The sequence below is a fragment of the Meleagris gallopavo genome, chromosome Z, assembly GCF_000146605.3.
Source record: "Meleagris gallopavo isolate NT-WF06-2002-E0010 breed Aviagen turkey brand Nicholas breeding stock chromosome Z, Turkey_5.1, whole genome shotgun sequence".
Taxonomy (NCBI): Eukaryota; Metazoa; Chordata; class Aves; order Galliformes; family Phasianidae; genus Meleagris; species Meleagris gallopavo.
In genome coordinates, this window is record NC_015041.2 from 59,983,745 (window position 1) to 59,987,383 (window position 3,639).

Below are 3,639 nucleotides of genomic sequence, written 5' to 3' on the forward strand. Positions count from 1 at the left end.
AAAAAAAAAAAGAGAGGGGGGAAAGAAAAGTGTTGAAGGTTTACAGCCAGTTGGCCCGTAATGAGGCGGCAGCCTTGAGGCAAGGGTAGGGAGATAGTAGATGGGTCTAACAGAGAAAAAAAAAACAAAAACAGAGCAATGGCAACGATCTGAGGAGGAACATTAGTTTACTAAATGCAGTAAAATCAAACACAGTGAGAGTGTCCGAAGCCTTACGCTGTAGACTGCAGAGGGAGCCACGTGCTTCTGCGCAGCGAAACTGAAAGAATATGTGAGAGGGAGAGAGGCCGCTGTCCTGCCAGGTGCTCCACCTTTCTTGCTCTGGGCAAAAGCAAGAGAACTTCTTACCTCTGGGGAATGCCACTTCTCCCCTTCCTTCTGAGAACCAAAATGCCCAAAAAGGCAGCCCACAGAACCAGAACGTTAACTTGTGAACTCCCTATGCTGTCCACGATGTTATGATGTGGAATACCATCAAGAAAAATCACAAAACCACAACAAGAGCTTATGGGTGAAAATCAGGGGTCGGTCCAGTGAAGGGCATCTAGTGGTCGGGGTCTGCTACAGGCCACCTGATCAGGGGGAGCCTGCTGACGAGGCCTTCTTGCTTCAGCTGCAGGAGGTGCCGCATTTGCGGGCTCTTATCCTGATGGGGGATTTCAACCACCCAGATCTCTGCTGGGATAGCAGCACGGCAGGTGGCAGACAAGCCAGGAGATTCCAGGATTACTTCCTCGTCCAGGTACTAGGCGGACCGACCCGAGGTGAAGCCCTACTCAGCATGGAGCTCACCAGTGCAGAGGTGAGCGTTAGAGAAGTTAAGATTGGAGGCAGCCTGAGCTGTCGTGACCAGGCCCTGGTGGAGTTTGTGCTCTGGAGGAATGCAGGCTTGGCAAAAAACAGAATCAGCATCCTGAACTTCAGGAGAGCAAACTTCCAGCTGCTCAAGGAACTGCTGGATGGGATCTCCTGGAAAGCTGTCTTTAAGGGCATAGAAAGAGAATGCAGCCGGCAGCTCCTTAAAGACACCCTTCTGCCAGCGCAAGAAATCTCCATCTCCCAGCAGAAGAAATGGAGCAGAGGAGACGGGCAATCAGCATGGCTGAGCAAGGACCCGCAGCTGAAACTGATGGAGAAGAGAGACGTGTCCAGGAAGTGGAAGCAGGGTTGTGTAGCCTGGGAAGAACATAGGAACACTGTTTGCATGTGTAGAGATAGGATCAGGAAAACCTATGCCCCCCCCAGGAGTTGTTCTTGGGGCTGGTGCTCTTCCCCACTTTTATCAGTGACACAGACGATGGCATCAAGTGCATCCTCAGCAAGGTTGCAGACAACACCAAGCTGAGCAGTGCCATCAATCCGCTGGAGGGAAGGGAAGCCACCCAGAGGGGCCTGGATGGGCTGGAGAAGTGAGTGGGCTCCCATGAACCTCATGAGGTTCAACAAGGCCAAATGCAAGGTGTTGCACTTGGGCCGGGGCAACCGCAGCTATTTCTATAGACTGGGGGAGGATCTCCTTGAGAGCAGCCCTGCGGAGAAGGACTCGGGGGTCCTGGTAGACAAGAAGCTGGACGTGAGCCGGCAGTGTGCCTTTACAGCCCAGCTGTCTATCATCTGTGAAACCTCATGGAGAACAGGAAAGATGCCTGAAGGTTGGAGGATAGCCAACGTCATTCCAATCTTCAAAAAGGTCAGGAGGGAGGTCTCAGGAAACTATAGGCCAGTCAGGCTCACATCCATCCCTGGGAAAGTGTTGGACGAACTCGTTCTGGATATCATCTCAAAGCAGGTGGGGAAAAAGAAGGGTTATCCAGAGTAGTAAACTTGGATTTACTACAAAAAGATCATGCCTGACTACTACCGGGGTAGCCTTTGTAGATGTCAGGAGTGGCTGGGTAGCTGCCTTAGTAATCCTTAATGCTGGACCTGGCAAACGTTTCGAATCGCAGGATCCTGGGATGGCTTGGGTTGGAAGAACACTGAAATCTATCCAGTTCCAAACTCCTGCAGTGTGTTGGTTGCCACCCACTAGATCAGGCTGCCTGGAGCCCTGTCCAGTGAGGCCTTGAACATCTCCTCCGCAGAGGGCGGCTCTCCCATCAGCGTTGGCCTGACTTTCATGCAGAAGCTGACTTTCATGGTTCATCCAGGCTGGATGAGCAGGGATGCTCCAGTGTGACTCCAGGACTGCAGCCCTGGGCAAGGGACGACTCCTCTTCTGTCTCTGGCATGGTGACCATTGCCAGCAGGCCAAAGAAAGCAAACCTCACAAGTTTTCCTGACTCATTTTATGTGCAGACTTGAAGGGAATCGTGCCCTGCCTATGCCACTTTGCCTCTGGGAACTGTATAAGGCTTGAAGCTTTGATGTGTGAAGACGTGGATGGGAAAGGATCATAAAACCCATCCAACCCCAAGTGCCTGCTGCGGAAGCGCTGCCACCCAGCAGGTCAGGTTAGAAGAGGGCCCTGTCCAACATGGCCTGGAGCGCCTGCACCCACAGCTTCTCTGGGCAGCTGTGCCAAGGCCTCACCACCTTCCGAGTGAGGAATTCCCTCTCGCAGTTCACCAGACCTCCTCTTTTCTCAGGTCAAAACCTTGTCCTGCCACCATCAGGCGATGGAAAGTTGGTCAGCATACACACACTCGAGATGCCGGCTGTGCTGTTGACCCGCAGACCTTTCTTAGACTCTCTGCTGCGACGTCCCAGCACGGGCGCACTGCAAAAGGCCTGAGGGAGGCCATCCTTGTTCCCTGCTGATGGCAGCACCAAGCCCCTCACTCTGCGCTGCCCACAGGAGCCGCCGCCCTGCCGCGCCCTCAGCCTGGTGGTGAGGTGGTGACAGTGATGTCACAGTGGTGGCCATTGTGACCCGCGGGCCGGGAGCAGAGCAAAGGCTGCCGGGCTGGAGCCCTGCTCATTGCGGCCTGGTGAGGCGTGGAGAGAGCAGGGACTTTCTCGACTCTCTTGTTTCTCACTGTTGATGCCGAACATGTCTGAAGGAAAAGAGGAGGCCCCCAACTCCGGGGAGCCAGGTGAGAGCCCCAGCTTGGGCTGTGGCTGTCTGCTGGAGCTGCTGGGCCTGCAATGCCCCCTTTCCCTTCCACCCCCTCCAGCCCTGCCCCTCAGCCGGCACGGCAGGCATGGAGCAGGCCCTGGGGACAGCCCCCAGGAACACCTGGCCCTGCCAGGTGCTCACCGCTGCTCACGGTTGCTCTCTCCTTCCTCTCCAGTGTGCGTGCTGTGCCACTGCGCACAGGTGAACCCGGACATCTGTGGGCGGACATTTGCCAGCGGTGGGCTCTGTGCCCACGAATTCTGCTTGGTGAGTTCCCTGAAGGGCTAGGGCTCCTGCCAGGGATGCTCCCTTCCTTTCCGGCCTCATGAGATCCTGCTCTTTTCTCTCCTGCAGGTCTTTGCCAATGGGCTTTTTGAATGGAGATGCCCAGTGGGGGGAATTTTTGGCTTCCCCATTGGCGCCATCCAGCGCACAGTCCAGCTGGCAGGCCAGAAGGTGAGGACCTGAATGGAACAGGGAGCTTGGTGCTGGCAGAGGCTCGCACCGGCTTCGCCTGGGCCCAAAGAAAGCGATCGCGGCCCTTCCAACCGGCTCCGGGACAAAGCCCCACCACCGCAGAC

The 3,639-nt window shown here is 55.6% G+C and overlaps 1 long non-coding RNA gene across 1 annotated transcript; it reads left to right on the forward strand.

Annotated features, from left to right (window-relative positions):
- Positions 1–22: 22 nt before the first annotated feature.
- Positions 23–3,504, forward strand: LOC109363818. The gene is made up of 3 exons (XR_002109642.1): positions 23–3,035; positions 3,234–3,325; positions 3,413–3,504. It is a non-coding gene; the product is annotated as an uncharacterized LOC109363818 (long non-coding RNA).
- Positions 3,505–3,639: the final 135 nt, after the last annotated feature.